The sequence below is a fragment of the Aegilops tauschii genome, chromosome 7, assembly GCF_002575655.3.
Source record: "Aegilops tauschii subsp. strangulata cultivar AL8/78 chromosome 7, Aet v6.0, whole genome shotgun sequence".
Taxonomy (NCBI): Eukaryota; Viridiplantae; Streptophyta; class Magnoliopsida; order Poales; family Poaceae; genus Aegilops; species Aegilops tauschii.
The window spans coordinates 179,090,438-179,112,109 of NC_053041.3; positions in this window are offsets into that span (position 1 = coordinate 179,090,438).

Below are 21,672 nucleotides of genomic sequence, written 5' to 3' on the forward strand. Positions count from 1 at the left end.
GCTCCTCCTTGTTCCCTGATTCATCATAAGAAGTAATAGGAGGATATTGGGAAGTCTCTTCCCTTTCGTTAGTATTCTCTTCATCTTTTATTTGTTTTATTTTCTTTATGTAATTGGCAATATAAGGATTTTCAATGCAATTCACCGCACAATACATAAAAATGTCTTCTAGATCAAAATCAAGAACTTTATCAAGGACAAATTCTAGAAGATCCTTAGTTATACGTTTCATTTGTTCCTAACCCAAAAGCAAACTAAGTTCATTATGATATGCAAGGGAAATCAAGTCATCACAATTCTTGGACACGATTCGATCATGAAACAATTTGCATTGGAGACTTAAATGACCACGTTCATTGCAAAGTTCACAAGTACGGCTAAGAAAGTTTAAATTTTCAGCACAAACATCTAGCCTTTCTTGCAACCATTTAGTTTCAAAATACTTATGCCTCTTGCAAAATCTATCTTCCCTATTTGGTGTGTACTTGCAAACTCTATGCACTCCACAAAAATTGACATGCTTATAAGAGATATTCTCATCATGACTAGTGCAATCATCATTAGTACTATGGATATTCAAAGAGTTCATACTAACAACATTGCAATCATGCTCATCATTCAGAGATTTAGTGCCAAACATTCTAATGCATTCTTCCTCTAGCAATTGAGCACAATTATCGGAATCCTTATTTTCATGAAAGATATTAAAAAGATGAAGCATATGAGGTACCCTCAATTCCATATTTTTTGTAGTTTTCTTTTATAAACTAAACTTGTGATAAAACAAGAAACTAAAAGATTCAATTGCAAGATCTAAAGATATACCTTCAAGCACTCACCTCCCCGGCAACTGCACCAGAAAAGAGCTTGATGTCTACTACGCAACCTTCTTCTTGTAGACGTTGTTGGGCCTCCAAGTGCAGAGGTTTGTAGGACAGTAGCAAATTTCCCTCAAGTGGATGACCTAAGGTTTATCAATCCGTGGGAGACGTAGGATGAAGATGGTCTCTCTCAAGCAACCCTGCAACCAAAGAACAAAGAGTCTCTTGTGTCCCCAACACACCCAATACAATGGTAAATTGTATAGGTGCACTAGTTCGGCGAAGAGATGGTGATACAAGTGCAATATGGATGGTAGATATAGGTTTTTGTAATCTGAAAATATAAAAACAGCAAGGTAACTAATGTAAAAGTGAGCACACACGATATTGCAATGAGTTGAAACAAGGCCTAGGGTTCATACTTTCCCTAGTGCAAGTTCTCCCAACAATAATAACATAATTGGATCATATAACTATCCCTCAACATGCAACAAAGAGTCACTCCAAAGTCACTAATAGTGGAGAACAAATGATGAGATTATTGTAGGGTACGACACCACCTCAAAGTTATTCTTTCGGATCGATCTATTCAAGAGTCCGTAGTAAAATAACACGAAGCTATTCTATCCGTTCGATTTATCATAGAGTTCGTACTAGAATAACACCTTAAGACACAAATCAACCAAAACCCTAATGTCACCTAGATACTCCAATGTCACCTCAAGTATCTGTGGGTATGATTATACGATATGCATCACACAATCTCAGATTCATCTATTCAACCAACACAAAGAACTTCAAAGAGTGCCCCACAGTTTCTACCGGAGAGTCAAGACGAAAACGTGTGCCAACCCCTATGCATAAGTTCACTGAACTCGCAAGTTGATCACCAAAACATACATCAAGTGGATCACGTGATATCCCATTGTCACCTCAGATAAGCACATGAAAGACATACATCAAGTGTTCTCAAATCCTAAAAGACTCAATCCGATAAGATAACTTCAAAGGGAAAACTCAATCCATTACAAGAGAGTAGAGGGGGAGAAACATCATAAGATCCAACTATAATAGCAAAGCTTGAGATACATCAACATCGTACCACCTCAAGAACACGAGAGAGAGAGAGAGAGATCAAACACATAGCTACTGGTACATACCCTCGGCCCCGAGGGTGAACTACTCCCTCCTCATCATGGAGAGCGCCGGCATGATGAAGATGGCCACCGGTGAGGGATCCCCCCTCCGGCAGGGTGCCGGAACAGGGTCCCGATTGGTTTTTGGTGGCTACAGAGGCTTGCGGCGGCGGAACTCCCGATCTATTGTGTTCTCCAATGTTTTTAGGGTATATGGATATATATATAGGTGAAAGAAGTCAGTCAGGGGAGCCACGAGGGGCCCACGAGGGTGGGGGGCGCGCCCAGGGGGTAGGGCACGCCTCCCTGCCTCGTGGCTTCCTCGAAGCTTTCCTGACGTCTACTCCAAGTCGCATGGATTGCTTCCGTTCCAAAAATAACTCTCCCGAAGGTTTCATTCCGTTTGGACTCCGTTTGATATTCCTTTTCTTCGAAACACTGAAATAGGCAAGAAAACAACAGTTTGGGCTGGGCCTCCGGTTAATAGGTTAGTCCCAAAAATAATATAAAAGTGTTTAGTAAAGCACATAAACATCCAAAACAGATAATATAATAGCATGAATACTTCACAAATTATAGATACCTTGGAGACGTATCACCCCTCCACCCACCGCGGCACCGGTCCTTGTGCGGTTGGCTGCACCCGCCGCGCCCGTGCCCGTGCGCGCACCCCCCTCAGCGGCATGGGATTTTTGCGGCTCTTGATCGGAAACATTTTAGATAGAACTCCCGTATGCAAAGTGAGAGCTATGGTCTTGCCCCTTAAGTCGAGGGAAAATTCGCAGCGCAGGATTTGTGCATCCCTTCAACGCAAACGGTTGTTTTGGATGACCCGTGCGCAACCACATTCAAATAATTTGGTAAGATTTGCATCTGTCATATTGGGTATGTTGCCATTTGTCAAACTGGAAAGATTGACATTTGTCAAAATATGAAGCTAAAAATCACTAGCAGTATCAAATTTTTGCAACTAAAATTCAGTAATTAAGCATAGATTTCATTCATAGATTAAGTAGTCATTCTTTATACAAACTGTTCAACTCAACAGCTGAACCGACCAAACTTTTCACCAATTGTTGCCAACCACGTACTGAAATAGCTAGTTCTACCTTATATACTAGCTAATTTTAAGTATGTTGTACAGTTCCACCACATCTATAGTCAGATGAAGTGAACAAAATAGCCCCTAAATGCTACTACTACTACTACTACTACTACTATGGAGGGACTTTGTACTACTTCCGGCTGCCTCTCCTCTGCCGAGCGCGCTCAGTAAGAGGCAGAGGAGGAGGAGCCTAGCGACGAGCTGGACAACTGCAATACGGTGCCTGCTGCTGCTGCTGCAGCTTCAGCGACGCTCACCTCGAACACCCTCTGCCGCTCCATACGGCCCCTCTCGAAGCGGTGGTTCTCCTCGTAGATCTCTTGATTCCTCGCCTCTGAGGCGGCATGTGCTGCAGCCACGGCGGCGGTAAGGCTGTTTGCATGCTCGACGAGGCGCTCCTCCTCCTCCCGCGGGAACTCGGTGTAGCGCGCAAGGTCGCTGATGCACGTGCGGGCATTCACCTCCGCCTCCCGCCCTCGGGCGGCAGTGGCGGAGCGGGTGATGTCCCCAGCGGTCGACGGTGGGCTGCCGGCCACGACGGCCGACGATGGGGTGGCGGCCACGATCACCACCTCCCGCCTTCGGGCCGCGGTCGTGAAGCGGGTGATGGCCAAGGTGGCCGGCAGTGGGGTGGCGGCTACGACGGACACCTCCCCCTTTGGGCCGCGGCGGCGGAGCGGGTGATGGCCCTAGCTTTCGACTGTGGTGTCGTGGCAACGACAGCCGGCAACAGCTGCCGACGGGCAGCGGCGGCGGAGCCTGTGGTGGGTGTTCCGCGCAGACCCAACAGGGATGCCACGCGCACTACACTATGCCGGGGACTGAGCCGCCACCGCGGTGTAGCCTCCCAGCTGGAGTTGTCCTCTGATGACAGCGGAGTGGCTGAGCGATGACGACGGACCAGTGCCATTGGCGATCGTGGGAGAAGCAGACGAGATAAGCTACAGGGAGGGAGGGGAAAATGCGACGCAAGACTCGCCGGCCGTGAGGGTTTATATAGCAGGCCGGTAAGCATTGGTATTTTGGGAAATTTCACCGAGTCGAGCGGGAAGCTTGCGCGGGAACCTGTGAGGTTGCGTGGGAACGGGCTCACCGACGATTCATTGGCACCACCGTTTGGCCAAAAGAACGCCCCCATGCGCTGCGCAAGCTTGCGCTGTAAGCCGTCTGCGGCAACGGGGTGACAAGACGTGCGAGAGGAGTACGAAAGGCCACGTACACATACGGTTAATAAAAAAACGTTTGCGATTTAATTACCTACTATACCCCCGCCCTGGTTTATAAGTATGATTTAACTAACAAAATACGAATGCATGTCACCAAAGATTATATAGTTGGATTCGTATTTGAACAAAGTTTCCAATTATATAATTTTTATAACATGCATTAACATTTTGTTGGTTAACTTTGAGGGCAAAATATGGCACAGAATATAAAGGCGACTATAGACCAAGACAGGGGTAGTAGCACACGGCCGCTCTCTATGCAGCGACGCAACTGTCGACCGGCTTGTAGGCGACCATTTCCTGCGTGTTCAACTGCTCTATGAGTGTGGTTGCTTGCGGTCAGGCGGACGCGGCACGCTCTGCTCGCGTCCCTCCGCGCGTGCTCTGCTCTCATGTCCCTCTGGGTGCTCTGCCCTCATCCCTCCATGCGCGCTGCCAGTGTTTGGCGCCGGCGCACGATCACGCATGCTCGTGTGCATGCAGTTGCGCCGGGTGTCGGTGTCAAAACCGGCCGATCTCGGGTAGGGGGTCCCGAACTGTGTGTCTGAGGATCGATGGTAACGGGAGACGGGGGACACAATGTTTAACCAGGTTCGGGCCCTCTTGATGGAGGTAATACCCTACTTCTGCTTGATTGACTTTGACGAGTATAGGGGTTACAAGAGTTGATCTACCTCGAGATCGTAATGGCTAAACCCTAGATGTCTAGCCTATATGAATTCTGATAGCCTCTATGGACTAAACCCTCCGGTTTATAAAGACACCAGAGGGGCCTAGGGTTGTACAGAGTCGGTTTACAGAGAAAGGAAACCACACATCCAGACGCCAAGCTTGCCATCCACGCAAAGGAGAGTCTCATTCGGACACGGGGGGGGGAGGCCTTCTACCTTGTATCTTCACGGCCCATCAGTCTGGCCCATGTCACATAGCCCAGATGCCCAGGGACCCCATAATCCAGGACTCCCTCAGTAGCCCCTGAACCAGGCTTCAATGACGATGTGTCCGGCGCGCAGATTATCTTCGGCATTGCAAGGCGGGTTCCTCCTCCGAATACTTCAAAGCATTGAACAAGAGAACTATATCTGGCTCTGTAATTACAACCCTCAACCACAAAGGCATAATACTTAATCAAAATAAGGTTTGTCCACTGATAGGGTTTTTGGCGAAACGTTACGTCTGGCCTCTTTATTATTTTGAACCGTTTTCTGGCTTCCCGCTTCGCGTTTCGAGGCGCGGCCTCCATTGTCACGTCTTGTCAAAACAGAGATCATGTCCCCTTATTGCGGGATTCTCATTAATATGGGCTTGGGTAACCTAACCGTGCCTTTCGCACGACCCCTTGGGAATAGGCGAGTTTTAAGGCTTGTGAGAGGGCGCTTGATATTCACTGCCTATATAGGAGGATAAGGACCCATCTTTTTACCCCATGCCTTCCTCTTCCTCAGCCCTCCCATCCTTGAGCTCCAGCGCCCAAGTTTCGATCTTTTCCATCGCCACCAAACACTCCAGCCATGTCCAGATCCGTCTCTCAAGGCAAGTGGGTGGCCTGCTCCATGACGGAGAAGGACATCAAAGAGCTCCGGGAGGCGGGGTATCTGAGCGCGGACATTGCACACAGAATCCCTACCAAGAAGCAGGTCATCCCCACCTCGGAGCCCGGCGAAAGGGTGGTTTTTATCCCCCACTTCCTCCGCAGACTAGGATTTCCACTTCACCCTTTAGTCTGCAGCCTCATGTTCTACTACAGGCTAGATTTCCACGATCTAGCCCCAAACTCCTTCCTGCACATCTCGGCGTTTATCGTCGTGTGCGACGCGCTCCTCTGTATTCCCCCCACTTCGGCTTATGGCTCAAAGTTTTCAACGTGAAGCCGAAGGTGGTTGACGAGCAGCACACAGACTGCGGAGCGCCATGGTGAGCAAGCTCCCCAACGTCACTTGGCCCAAAGGGGCCTTCATAGAAACTGTCAAGATATGACAACATGAGTGGTTTGACATCACTGAACCTCGCGGCGCCAACTGGGCGGCCAATCCTGAGTTTAGGTCCGGACGCCCAATGCGGCTCGCGTCGTGGACCAACAAGGGTCTAGCCAGGGGTCAACTGACGAAGTAATGATGCTGCAAAAGTGCATCAAGAATATTATTGAAGAGGACACCAGCCTGACTGACGTGATCCAAGTGATGCTATTCCGCCGGATCCTTGCCTGCCGGCGCCGTCCTCTCCATATGTGGGAGTTCAATCGGAAGGACCGCGGACCCTGCCGTGATTCTTCGGCATGACGCACGGAGAGATCTGGAAGCTGCTCTTCAAGGCCCAGAAGTCGTGGCCGGAGACGACCGACGACATCGGCCTCGACTGCGATCATCCAGCCACCCAGGTAAGTATTCAATTTCCAAACATAACTCAGTTCACAAATCAAAGGGGTATGCTTGAAACTTCCATCTTGTAATAAGGGCTGGACAAAGAAAGCGGAGCGGATCAAGTGTCCGGCTCCGCTGCCCGAGAACCCAGCTGATCCTCTGCTAACGAGGATGCTGGTCCTGGCGCCGTACCAGGCGCCGGAGAAGAAGGCCAAGAAGAAGGGCAAGGAGGCCAAAAGTGGCCTCCGCCATAAAGGTACTTCGGATGCTATGTCTGAAGAGATCGACTCCCACGAGGGAGATGAAGATGAGGAGGGGGAGGAGGAAGAAAGCAATTCTCCCCCTAAGGGGAGGAAGAAGAAAAGGGCGGCCTCCGCAGATCCAGAGGCGGTGGCATCCAAAAGGTGGAAATATGCCTTTCAGATGGCTCGGATTCGGATACCGAAGCCATCCCCAAGCGGTGCCCTAGGGCAAAGCCCTGGCCGAATCGTAAGTATCTAAGAATGCTTTACATACATCCAATCTCTTACAAGTTGTAGGATAACATCTTAATTTATGTGTATCAGTTCGGCCTGTGGTCTCCCCCAACAATCATCATCTTCGGGGAACTCTCTAGCGTCGGAGATGATGGAGAGCGAAACGCCTCTGCGAGCCTCTCCGCCACATGTCGCGGATGACACCGAGGTGTTATCCCAAAGGACCTCTCCGGGCCAGGGAGAGGTGCGGAAGGCTGCTGAGACGGCACTAGAGGGTAATGCCTCGGCTGCCGAGAACATGGAGGGCACAACCCCCAACCGAATATCACTTCAGAGACCCACACGGCTCCGGAATCGAGCGAGCAGCCCCCTTTGAAGGAGGGGGGAGTGCCGACTCCACCGGCGACCTCCATCTATCCGGAGGCGCCGAACACTTTGAGGGAAGCACTTGGCCGTGCTTCCCCCGCCAAAAGCAGGCTGAACGAAGCCTTCACCTGCCTGTTAACAAGCTTTGAGGTCTGCGATGTAATATTCTTAGCCGCTTTTTCATGTGCAAAAAATATGCCTGTGTATAGATAGTAGCCCCTGAGACTCTGTTCGGTTCTTGAAAAAGGGCCGAACAGAGGTCGAATATTCGCCGGAGATGACATACTTGTCTATTTTGATAAACAGGCTTCACTGTTGGCGGCAACCGCCCAGGCCGCTGAAGTTTCCGAACTCACTCGGAAGCTGAAGCTCGCTGATGATGAGATCGACCGCATTAACAAGCGGTTTGATGAGGCACCAGGTATGTTTTGAAAAATTGTTCATACACCAGAAGGACTATGCCCATGTGGAGTCTAAGCCCCTGTGTTGCCCTGTTCATCATTGTAGGTAGTGTGGCCGAGGTCGAGATTTAGAAGGGCGACCTCGCTCGAACCAAGAAGCGGCCGCACATTTAAAGGCCGAGCAGGTTGCAAGCCCCCGATACGAGGAGCGGGTGACTGAAGTAGAGCAAGAGCTCAAGGACGCCGCCAGCAAGTGCGAGTCCTTGGAAGAGAAGAATAAGGCCCAAGCGGCCGAGTTGACCAAGGCTCTCCAGGGGGCCAAGGAGGCGTGAACCGAACGGGTAGCGGTTGGTAAGCCCTTTCTTTTGCAGAGTAAATTCGGCAGTCAGAAGTATGCCTTGCTCACTCGAGTGTGGAGTTCTCCAGACGCCTTTGCGGATCTTCCGAAGAGTGCCGCCGACGGCGCGCAGTTCTTCCAGGCCCAGGAGGGGCACACGACGGAGAAGCTATTCTGGTCACAGTTCGCGACGCAGAAGCCTCCAATGCTGTTGAACGACTAGATGACGCATTGGGCCAAGCTGCATAGGATGTCCGGATTGGCCATGGGGGACATCATAGTTCGGCTGTGGCCAACCGAACTCATTCCAAGCAGATACTTCGGCCTGGTGCAGCGACTCATCGACGCGCTGCCCCGAATTGACGCAGTCAAGCGGTCGGCATGCATAGAAGGTGCGCGGATGGCCTTCGCCCGTGTCAAAATGCAACGGGCGAAAATGAAGGCCTCCGTCGTGGCAGTTGAGGGCCCGCCCAGAGGCAAGGACCACCGCAAGCCGGAGCGCTATTTCAAAGACGTCCTATAGGGTGCCAGTTTGATAGAGGGTCAATGCTCGAAGGATATTATGTTCGAGTGAATGTATCCGAACTGCCCAGAAGTTTTGTTATGAACTAAGGTATTGTAATATATTTATGATTTTATCTGAACTACTTACCTCCTGTGCGGCCGTATTTTATTATTCTAAAAGTTTGCCAGTCGTCGGCTTCAGCCCCCACGTAGATGCTCTTGACCCAACGTCTTGCTTCGTAAGGGAGGTGACTTACTTAGCGAACCAGGAAATCAGACTATGCGGCTTTAGCACTTTCACTTAGCCAAAGGAGTTTGACGGTGGGGCGAAGAACTAGCCCCTGGTGCGCATGCGGCTGCCCGAACTGGGATGCCGTAGGCGCATAACGGAACCGAAGCCAGTTCTTCGTATAATACAGAAAAAATTGCAAGAGATTTATATGAAGTCGCCGAATAGCTGACCAGCTCTCGCCGTACCATGAAAGTCAGTTTTCGGCTTTATCTACTGAGGTATTTGACCGGACAAACCAGAAACACAATCGCAGTAGTTCTCCCTTTACTACCTTAGCCAAACAAGCGGAACGTAAGGTGGTAACCACAGGAGCCGGGCAACCCAACTATTGACCAAAGACATGGTTTGGAGCCGATGCATATAATGCTATATTCGGGATGCCGAAGTATACTGTAAAAGTGTTCGGACTTCCTTTTTTTCGAAAAATAGATGTGGCCGAATAGAGCCCCTGGCGATTTAATTCGTGCCGACGTGTATATTCCAATCTAACGTAAAGAGGGAATACAGAATAGGAAATAAGCCAATACCGAGCAAGGTTGGGCCAAACTGTTTCCATTATAGTCTGATTGATAGGTCAAAACGTGTTTTTACACAGGATGCCAGAAGCATCAAGGCTATTTTACATGCCGAGAAGTTGTGAACAAGGGAAAGCTGTATACAGGTCCTAAAAAGGTGGTCTTGAAGATCCTTTGCACCCCCTGCCGCACGTCTGCGTTGCTTTCACCTTTGAGGGAGATTCCTTCAGAGGAACGACCCATGGTTGTCTGTATGAAAACAGGCTCGAAAAGAGTCCTTGTACATCCGTGGCATAGCTAGGTTTTAATGCACCTGTGGTATTGAGGAAGAAAGAGAAAAATGATCAAAGAAAAAAGGTCAAGGTCATATAGGGTCAAACCGTACCGTAGACCTATCCGTATTGTGCCTCCGCTGATGCCCAAGGTATTTTGAGTGCGTAATTATGCACACGTGGTACAAATGTCGCGGATGTGTGTAGCAATCGACGGAGGCGAAACTGCTAGTCTAGCTCGGGAGTTGCCGAACTGTCATTATGCAGAATGGACCGGACTCGTTTAACATTGTCCGGGGGCTTGATGGCCGATGAGGTGTGCGGCTTGATAGGGCCGCTTTGTACCTCGGCTTCGAGGGCCGCGGTGTGCTCCTCGATACGGAGGGAGTGATATGTGTTTCCATTAACTGTAATAACGCCGCGGGGTCCGGGCAGTTTGAGCTTTAAGTAAGCATAATGCGGGACCGCATTGAAGCAGGCGAAGGCGGTTCGTCTGAGCAGTATGTGATAACCACTACGGAAGGGGACGATGTCGAAGATCAAGTCTTCACTTCGGAAGTTGTCCGGCGAGCCGAAGACCACGTCCCTTAGCGCACGCTTGCGCTCCCTCTCGGGGATATGTGTAACATATATCATATTCATTGTTTTTAACTCGGGGGGAATTTTCTTCTGTCCCCCTGTGTTCGGTGGGCGAGGCTGTTCATCGTCCTCGCTTGGCGGCCCTTTCCACTTGTGTTTGGTGTTTAACTTACCGGCCTGTTTAAAGACCCAACAATTTCTGTTGGAATGATTGGCAGGCTTGTTGGGGTGCCATGAATTTGGCAAGGCCGATCAAGTATTTTGTCCAAACCGGATGGACCGTCTTTGTTTCCTTTGAATGGCTTCTTTCGTTGTCCGGATTTAGAGCCGCTGAATCTGGCGTTGACCGCCGTTTCTTTGGTATCGTTATTGTTGTATTGACGCTTTTTTGTTGTGACGTTGCCTACCGTTGCCATCTCTGGCTTCGGAGGTGCCAGGGTCGCTGCTACTGTTGCTTCTACGAGCTAACCAGCTATCCTCCCCCGCACAAAAGCGGGTCATGAGTGCAGTAAGGGCTGCCATGGACTTTCACTTTTCTTGGCCGAGGTGTCTGGCCAGCCATTTGTCGCGGACGCTATGTTTAAAGGCCGCAAGGGCTTCGATGTCCGGACAATCGGCAATTTGGTTCTTTTTAATTAAGAACCTAGTCCAGTGTTTGCGGGCTGACTCTCCGGGTTGCTGGACTATATGACTTAGGTCATCGGCGTCCGAAGGCCGGACATAGGTACCTTGGAAGTTGTCTCGAAAGGCATCCTCCAAATCTTCCCAGCTGCCAATGGAGTTTTCTCGGAGGCTGTTTAGCCAGTGCCGAGCTGGTCCCTTTAGTTTTAGCAAGAGGTACTTGATGGCATGGACATCGTCACCACGAGCCATGTGGATATGGAGAAGAAAATCTTCGATCCATACTGCGGGATCTGTCATTCCATCGTATGATTCAATGTTAACGGGTTTAAACCTTTTGGGAACTGGTGCTCCATTACTTCAGCGGTGAAGCAAAGGAGGTGTGCGGCGCCTCTATATCGGACGACGTCGCGACAGAGTTCGGACGGCATCCGTGTTCGGTTTTCAGCCCGGGTGAGGTTATGCTGGTCGTGCTGGGCCTGGTGGCCGTCCTCTCGCATTGGAACACGCCCCCTTGATCCATAGATTGATCTGGTCTGACCGACTCTATTGTCCAGGTCCTAGCGTAGGTCGTAGGTGTAGCCCGGAGCTGCTACCTCCTTGCCTCTGTGGCGGGGTGGCGCGGGCTAGTGTTCGGCGTAAGTAGCCGCTCTGTCCCGCCCACGTGGCGTTCGGTCAGGTTCGTCAGTAGCTTTATAATTTGGCGGTATTGGCTCAAGGGCCTCGTCGTCAAATTGTGGTAGTAGCTTGCGCTCCGGGTAGCTCTTTGTTGGGCGTTCAAGGCCATATTCTTCGGCTGCCAGGACTTTAGTCCATCTGTCGTTGAGCGTATCCCGTTCGGCTTGAAGCTGCTGCTGCTTGTTTTTTAGGCTTCTCGCTGTTGCGATTAGCTGGCGCTTGAAGCGCTCTTGCTCGAGGGGTTCCTCTGGCACGATGAAATCTTCGTCGCCGAGGCTCACGTCATCCTCGGAGAGTGGTAGATGGTTACTATCCTCTGAATCCTCATTTCTGACCGGCTCATCGGGATTGACTTGCCCCTCCTCCTGATCATCCTGTTCGGATGTGGGTTCGGCGGGGGCTTCAGGGTCTTCGGTGTTCTCCGGAGTGTTATTGTCTCTGGTGCCGGTATTGTTGTCTTTATCGCGGCGCGATTTCGAGCAGCGTCGCTAACGCAGACGCTTCGGCGGTACCTGAGCAGTACTATCCTCGATCAGATCCTTCCTGCCTTCGTCGTCATCCTCTTTGGGTGTATCCACCATATGAACATCGTATGTGGAGGTGGCCGTACAACATCCAGTAAACGGCGGATCTTGGCCATGTTTGTCCTCGGCATCGTTGTCCATACCGTCGATGTCTTCGGATGCGTAATCCAACATGTCGGTTAAGTCTTCGATAGTAGCTATGAAGTGGGTGGTGGGTGCGACGTAAAATTCTCCGCTCTCAGCCCCTAGTCCGGGCTGGGCGTAGTTTGGAAGTGATTCCTCTGTAATGGCGAGGGATCGCATTAAGTCCAGAGCCTTACTTAAGGGCGAGGATTGGACGGGGAGACAAAAGGCTTCGACATTAGGCGGGGCGAAAGCCTCCTGGCCGTGTTCACCCGTCGTAGACCTCGAGAGTTCGGAATTAATGTCCGGGGACGAGTCCGGCTCTCCAATGATATGGGGAATCCGGTTTGACTCCGGGCTTGCCGATGACACAGTCCCCTCTGGATCTCCGGTAGTAAGCTCCATAATTGCAGAGAGTCCGATGGGCTCCAAGCTCCCCTCTTCGGACCCAGTGGTTTGCTCTGGATCTAAGGCCAAAGCGGTGGTCGAGGCCACGAACCCTTCGAAGATCAAGTCTCCTCGGATATTAGCGACATAATTCAGGTTCCCAAAACTGATCTGATGACCAGGGGCGTAGTTGTCGATCTGTTCAAGGTGGCCAATCGAGTTGGCATGCAGCACGAAGCCGTCGAACACAAAAACTTGACCGGGGAGAAAGGTTTCCTCGGAAACAGCATCGTTGGTGATGTTTAAACGAGCCATTGAACCTTCTACTGACAACACAGAGGAACTCTGAATGAAAGCACCAATGTCGGTGTCAAAAACGTCCGATCTCGGGTAGGGGGTCCCGAACTGTGCGTCTGAGGGTCGAAGGTAATAGGAGACGGGGGACACGATGTTTACCAAGGTTCGGGCCCTCTTGATGGAGGTAATACCCTAGTTCCTGCTTGATTGACTTTGACGAGTATAGGGGTTACAAGAGTTAATCTACCTCGAGATTGTAATGGCTAAACCCTAGATGTCTAGCCTATATGAATTTTGATAGCCTCTACGGACTAAACCCTCCGGTTTATAAAGACACAGGAGGGGAGGAGGGGCCTAGGGTTGTACAGAGTCGGTTTACAGAGAAAGGAAACCACACATCCAGATGCCAAGCTTGCCATCCACACAAAAGAGAGTCCCATCCGGACACGGGGGAAGGCCTTCTATCTTGTATCTTCACGGCCCATCAGTCTGGCCCATGTCACATAGCCCGGATGCCCGGGGACCCCATAATCCAGGACTCCCTCACCGGGCGCGGCGCAACAGTGCAGTTACCTGCTGCAAAACTGTCATGCGGACGCATAGAGAATCCAGGCCGCCCAGCCCCCATTTATTCCTGCGGCCCTGTACCTTCAGCTATCGCGTCACACGACACAATAAGGACACCCAGACGACACATACAGAGAGGACATCCAGCGGTTCCATTGGCGATCCCCGTGGCTCCAATGGCGCTCCCAGCGGCCGACAACGACAGGCAGTTCACCACGCATCACGTAGTGGACACCCACGTGAGGGGGAGGCCCTCTCGGTGGTGTACACGAATGATCCGGTCTTGGTGGAGAGCTCCATCCAAACTATGGAGCAGTTCCTTGCTGAGGACAAGTACCAAGTGGTCGGCTTCGACCTCGAGTACACCATCGGTCATGCCGGGCATGATCAGAAGGTTGCCGTCACCCAGTTGTGCGTGCGACATGACATCCTCGTTTACCACTACCACCTTATCACAAGGCCTTGCGAGCGTTTCTCCAGGTTTATCAACAGCTCCGACTACATTTTCGCTACGGTGGACAGCGCCAACGATCAAAAAGCGCTCAAGGTTTCGGGCTTGAAATGCCCGAATCTTGTCAACATCCAGCACCACTACAAGGTCTGGGGCAGCGACAAAAACGAACTGAACTCCCTGGTTGACCTCGCCTCGGCCATCACCGACCCCTACTACATGAATATGAAGAATGAGAGCAAGAAGGACAAGAACGCCTGGCACAATGTCTGGCATGAGAGACTCGAAGAACAACATGTCAAGTACGCGGCCAAGGACGCGTACAGAAGCTATGAGATGTACAGGCAGATCGCTGACATGAGGAAGTGTCTTCTTCCTGCCCCAGACGAGGGATCGAGCCATAGAGCAGTGGCGGGAGCGTCACAAGAAGTAGATGACTAGATGATCGTTTCACCTACTTTAGAAAATGCATGCAATTGTTCATTGAGGTGTGTGTGAATGATCTGTATAGTCACTTATGTAATTGGATGTTTATTTTAGTTATATATATATACATACATGTTATTCTTCTGTGGACAGAGCAAACACACAGCTTCTTAGCAGCAATCGTCTGTGTTATCATTGGTCTTCACACACATTTCTAATTACGGACCTGTTTGACGCGTATCACACACATCTTGTTCAGTTGAACCGTTTCCATTGTGTTGCCTAATCACACACAGTTCATCCTAGAGAACCGTATGATGTATATCGCACTCACCTTCATCTGGCTGCCCATTTCTTTTGTTCCTCCTCATCGCAAACAGTTAATTGAACTGAATCGTATGACCTGCATCGCACACGCAACTAAAATCTGAACCGTGTTTGATGCATCCATCATCGCAAACGTTTTGCACCCTTTTTGACGGGTTTTTACATCACCGTTTGCGATTATGGCATCACACATAGTTTGGTTGAAGGGTCTCTGATCGTAGTGTCGTGTTTGGATCATCCTGCAGTAGTGGCAGTAGCATAATTTCTCTGAGCACTGTCTAGAGTTTCACTAGCATAATGAATAACATTTAGTTTCTTATCAACTCTCTGTCCTAGACCAACACCAACATCATAATCACTAGCATCACACATAATTTCAAAAGGCAAGTTCCAATCAGGTGTTCAACAATAGGTGTAGAAATTAAGGCTTTCTTGAGTGTTTCAAAGGCTTCTAAACAATCATCATCAAAAACAAAAGGAACATCCTTTCGCAAAAGATTTGTAAGGGGCCTAGAAATTTTAGAAAGTCTTTGATAAATCTCCTATTGAAACCAGCATGACCAAGGAAATTACGAATACCTTTGATATCTTCAGGACATGGCATTTTCTCAATTGCATCAACCTTAGCTTTGTCCACCTCAATACCTCTTTCAGAAATTTTATGGCCCAAAACAATACCTTCGTTTACCATAAAGTGGCACTTCTCCCAATTCAAGACAAGATTTGTTTGCTCACATTTCTGCAAAACTCGATCAAGATTGCTTAAACAATCATCAAAAGACTTCCCATAAACAGAAAAGTCATCCATGAAAACCTCAACAATCTTTTCACAAAAGTCAGAGAATATAGCAGTCATACATCTTTGAAAGGTAGCAGGTGCATTGCATAAACCAAAAGGCATATGTCTATAAGCATAAGCTCCAAAGGGACAAGTGAAAGTGGTCTTTTCTTGATCAGGTTGAGAAACAGGTATTTGTGAAAAACCAGAGTATCCATCAAGGAAGCAAAAATGTGTGTGCTTAGACAATCTTTCTAGCATTTGATCAATAAAAGGACGAGGGTAATGATCTTTTCTAGTTGCTTTGTTTAATTTTCTAAAATCAATTACCATTCTATAGCCTATAACTATTCTTTGCGGAATAAGTTCATTCTTATCATTAGGAACAACAGTAATACCTCCTTTCTTAGGGACACAATGAACAGGACTTACCCATCTACTATCAGCTATAGGATAGATTATACCTGCTTCCAGAAGTTTGAATATTTCCGTTCTTACCACTTCCTTCATCTTCAGATTTAACCAATGTTGGTGATTAACAACGGGTTTAGCATCAGGTTCCATACTAATCTTGTGCTGACATAGAGTGGGACTAATGCCCTTTAAATCATCAAGAGTATATCCAATAGCAGCTCGGTGCTTCCTTAGACCTTTCAATAATCTTTCTTCTTCATGTTCTTGAAGGTTAGCACTAATAATAACAAGATATATCTTCTTCTCACTGGTACACATCGATGCTATACAAACAGTTTTTACCCCTTTCCACGACGGCGTTCGGAACCGCCACCTAGTGAGTGACTGCGATAGGGGGGGTCCTTCCCACACGACCTAGAAACCGATGGGGATATGCCCTCCTGGCACACACGCTCGGCAAAATGAGGCCGTGTGCGACCGGCGAATGACCAAATACGGTTATACGTATAGTACTGCTAAAAAATACAATTATACAGGCGAAATCATTTCCGGTCATAAGTACATCCCACACAGTCAGTACCCGCTAAATGTTTCCGTGTGTATATATCCCACACAGTCACTCCAAGGAAAACGTTTGCGCAAGGTGGTGTAACGCAAACAGCTTTCAAGAGAATGTCGTGTGTGATTGTTCATTGGTCCAACATGGTTTATTCCTAGAAACTGTGTGCGTTGCCTGAGATCATCGCCCACGGTGTTTTCTCAATAACCGTTTGCAATAGGAAAACCCAATTAGCAGGCTAATTGCCCTATTATTAATAATCCATTTACTAATCTAATTGACATTCATATTAAGCATGTAATATATTTCATTTCCATATTAAGGAAGCGGGATTTCATAATTGAAATACATCCGAGTACAACATGATATAGCTTCAGCACTCACCTACCCCATTACACAACTGCACCAGCACCAAGTTTCACATGCAACATCTGGAACCTTTTGAAATTAGCATCATAGACGGTACATAGATAGATGCATCTCATCTGGAAAACTGCTAAAGCGGAAGGCGAATATTGAGCCTTCATTCATGTTGAAGGTCTTTGAAACTTTAGGCCAGTGCCTGTGGATGATTGACCGTCCATCCTTCGACCTCTTCAGGAACACTTCAATATTGAACCGTGGGTGTTGTATGAAAACTTTCCTCGCCTCCTGACCACACAGAGGTGGTTTGAGAGGTAATCATCAGTGAACCCTGAAAACAAGGATGTGCATATATATCTTCTCTATATTGGAAATGGGGCAAAGGAATAAAAAAGGCAAGGTATAATAGTTAGTACCATCTTGTAAACCTCAGTGCTTCCCATTGTTTCCCTGCAACACATATAAGGTAGTTAGTCATCGGGTTAAGTAAGGGTTCGCATGCTATCAGTAAAATATGTTGATGATAAATAAGCACATTGCAGATTCATCAGATTAATTCAAGCCACAGGGAAAACCCATTTATCAAAACCAAGCATGATTAAGAACTAGGAAATATAGCACTTGTATATGTTTCTCATGTATTAAGTGCAGCCAAATTCGATTTATTCCTCACATGGTATACAATAACAGAATGCAGCCACAACAATTGAACATCGCATTGTAGAATTGAACCAAGCAGGTAACTAAACACCACAACAAATGAACCAAACATTAACTGAGCACCACATTGCACAATATAACATATTCCTAATAGAAGATCAGACAGTTAACCAAACCAAGCATGCTTAACAACTTGGAAATATAGCAATTGTATTTGTTTCTCGTGTATTTAGTACAACCAAATTTGATTTATTTCTCACATGGTATACAATAACAAAATGCAACCACGGCAATTGAATATCGCATTGCAGAATTGAACCAAGCAGTTAACTAAACACCACAACAAATGGACCAAATGTTAACTGAGCACCACATTGCACAATAGAACATACTCCTAATAGAAGATCAAACAGTTAACTAAACCAAGCATGCTTAACAACTTGGAAATACAGCAATTGTATTTGTTTCTCATGTATTTAGTACAGCCAAATTCGATTTATTTCTCACATGGTATACAATAACAGAATGCACCCACAACAATTGAACATTGCATTGCAGAATTGAAACAACCAGTTAACTAAACACCACAACAAATGAACCGAACATTAACTGAGCACCACATTGCACAATATAACATACTCCTAATAGAAGATCGGACAGTTAACCAAACCAAGCATGCTTGACAACTTGGAAAATTGCACCCTGAAGAACTGAACATCACATTTGCAGAATTGAACCAAACAGTTAACTGAACACCACATTGCACGACATATAGAACATATACTCTAGAGCATAAGATTGCATGGTAAAAGTAGATAACACAATCCACTAGAATTTGTTAAGGAAAGGCAGTAGTTAGCAAACTGAACATGGGTCCTTATAGTGAGCTAATAAGACAAGCTACTCCTCATTGTCAGAGATATCGATGACGATTGGCTCCTTGGACATGGAAGAGGGCGAGGCCTCTGCATTGTGGGTGCCCTTGTCATAGTGGTGAGTTGCCTGAGCCGCTCCGGGCGCCAACATGCTGGCTCTCGAGATGAGGTCAGCACGTGCACGCTGAGAAAACACCTCGTAGTCTTTGTCGAACGCACCGACGGTGGCCTCGAGAAAACGCCATGAACTGTCGTCTAAAGTAGCCAACCGCGTCGCGGCATTGGCGTGCGAGGCGTCGACAGTGGCCTCGATGGCGAGGTGCTCCTCCAAGATCTGGTGGTAGGCTCGAATGGCAGCCATTGCGACCTCATTCGCGCGTGTGGCCGCGATTTGCTTCTCCGCTGCCAAATGCTCCTTGAGATCCTGGCTATACTGCGTGTGTCGCGCTTATTTGGTGGAGGGGTCAGTGATTTGGGTGGAAGGTGTCGCGCTCGCGCCTGCGGTCGGGGCATGTGGATGTGGAAGGAGGAGGAGGATGGGGGTCGGGTGTGGATTACTTGCCTGGATAGGCGAGGCCGAGCAGTGTGAAGGAGGCTCGCCGGCGAGGAGGCGACACTGCAAGCAAGGAGTGAAGGTTTGAACTTGGAAAGGAAGGCGGAAACAGGGGAAATGTGTCTTTTGGTAACGGGGAGAGGGCGGGGAGGTAGATATTTCCGCGGAAGTCGAACATTTGGAATCGCTTCAGCGAAAAAAACTGGCGCGCAAAGTATCATCAGACACGGTCCCTTATTCAGAGTGGGTTGTGGATTGTAGCCATCGCATCTTCTCGCGTAAGTCGTATGCGTACTATACTCCGACGGTGCTCCAAGATATTTTGTGTTGCATCTCACACGGTTGGTTATAATAAACTATGTGGGATCTACTTGATTTTTCGTCTTGATTTGAATTACATAATGGGGTCACGGCGGCAATGGACAGTGTTTGAATTGCTAGACCTTTTATCTGCAGTGAACATGCAACTATATGTGTGTCGTAAATGAATAGGAATTATTCAGGGTTCGTTTGGACATTTTTATGCATTAACTGAGTTTTCAATGCATTTATGTGCATAATTCAAATTTGAACTACATGCACATGCTCTAGTGCATATAAATTGGTTGAAAAATTAAATCTTTGTCCTTGGGTGCATGCTTAGGTCCCATGCAAGAAATGGGAATGAATGTCAAACACCCTGCCACCGCCACTCGACCGCAAACATTGAGATACCTGGTTTTTAAATTCTAGTAAATCCAAAACTCGTCTGAAATTCATGAAACTTGGCATGCTATCATGGAGCGGCATCAACATGCCGTGGTAAATTTTTTGTCCCATTTGGGGCAGGTTTGGATATATGCTTCTCACAAACCAGAGCTTCTCACAACAAGCATGATGGTTTCGGTAGGGAACGTCCCACCTTTGGGGACTAAACGATATCCATTGCCTCTTATTGCTTTCAAAAAATTTCTCGTGTCAACATAGAACAACAGGAGTGTTGTGTCAATTTTTGTGATTTTCAGGGTTTGTTTGGACATGTTTATGCATTAACTGAGTTTTCAATGCATTTATCTGCACAATTCAAATTTGAACTACATGCACATGCTCCAGTGCATATAAATTGGTTGAAAAATCAAATCTTTGTCCTTGGGTGCATGCTTAGGTCCCATGCAAGAAATGGGAATGAATGTCAAACATCCTGCCACCATCACTCGGCCGCCAACATTGAGATACATGGTTTTTAAATTCTAGTAAATCCAAAACTCATCCGAAATTCATGAAACTTGGCATGCTATCATGGAGCGGCATCAACATGCCGTGGTAATTTTTTTGTCCCATTTGGGGCAGGTTTGGGTATATGCTTCTCACAAACCAGAGCCTCTCACAACAAGCATGATGGTTTCGGTAGGGAACGTCCCACCTTTGGGGACGAAACGATATCCATTGCCTCGTATTGCTTTCAAAAAATTTCTCGTGTCAACATAGAACAACAGGAGTGTTGTGTCAACTTTTGTGAATTTTCGAGGTTCGTTTGGACATTTTTATGCAATAACTGCGGTTTTAATGCATTTATGTGCATAATTCAAATTTGAACTACATGCACATGCTCCAGTGCATATAATCTTTGTCCTTGGGTGCGTGCTTAGGTCCCATGCAAGAAATGGAAATGAATGTCAAACACCCTGCCACCGTCACTCGGCCACAAACAATGAGATACCTGGTTTTCAAATTCTAGTAAATCCAATACTCGTCTGAAATTCATGAAACTTGGCATGCTATCATGGAGCAGCATCAACATGTCGTTGTAATTTTTTTGTCCCATTTAGGGCAGGTTAGGGTATATGCTTCTCACAAACTAGAGCTTCTCACAACAAGCATGATGGTTTCGGTAGGGAACGTCCCACCTTTGGCGACGAAACAATATCCATTGCCTCTTATTGCTTTCAAATTTTTTCTCATGTCACCATAGAACAACATGAGTGTTGTGGCATTTTTTGTGATTTTTCGGGGTTCGTTTGGACATTTCTATGCATTAAGTGAGTTTTCAATGCATTTATGTGCATAATTGAAATTTGAACTACATGCACATGCTCCAGTGCATATAAATTGGTCGAAAATCAAATCTTTGTCCTTGGGTGCATGCTTAGTTTCCATGCAAGAAATCGGAATGAATGTCAAACACCCTGCCACCGTCACTCGGCCTCAAACATTGAGATACCTGGTTTTTAAATTCTAGTAAATCCAAAACTCGTCTGAAATTCATGAAACTTGGCATGCTATCATGGAGCGGCATCAACATGCCGTGGTAAATTTTTTGTCCCATTTGGGGCAGGTTTGACTATATGCTTCTCACAAACCAGAGATTCTCACAACAAGCATGATGGTTTCGGTAGGTTACGTCCCACCTTTGGGGACGAAACGATATCCATTGCCTCTTATTGCTTTCAAAAATTTTCTCGTGTCAACATAGAACAACAGGAGTGTTGTGTCAATTTTTGTGATTTTTCGGGGTTTGTTTGGACATTTTTATGCATTAACTGAGTTTTCAAGGCATTTATGTGCATAATTCAAATTTGAACTACATGCACATGCTCCAGTGCATATAAATTGGTTGAAAATCAATTCTTTGTCCTTGGGTGCATGCTTACGTCCCATGCAAGAAATGCGAATGAATGTCAAACACCCTGCCACTGTCAC